Consider the following 235-nt stretch of genomic DNA (forward strand, 5'->3'; position numbering starts at 1 on the left):
AACCAGCAGTCTCCAGAGAGCGCCAACCAATCTCCTGCAACTGGTGTTGCGACTGCCGTACCAGAATCACAAGAAACCAATTCCACTACTCCACCGAGCTCCGAGAACACTGTCAGTGAAGCACCAACCACCACTCCATATCCTGTTCCCAATTCAGAGATTAACACCATCACTACCGCCGTGCAGAAGAACAAGGCTAATGTTGACAGCAGTATCAATACTTTGTGGATGCACA

Source organism: Trypanosoma theileri, assembly GCF_002087225.1.
Source record: "Trypanosoma theileri isolate Edinburgh chromosome Unknown TM35_Tth_131_V1, whole genome shotgun sequence".
NCBI classification, from domain to species: Eukaryota; Euglenozoa; class Kinetoplastea; order Trypanosomatida; family Trypanosomatidae; genus Trypanosoma; species Trypanosoma theileri.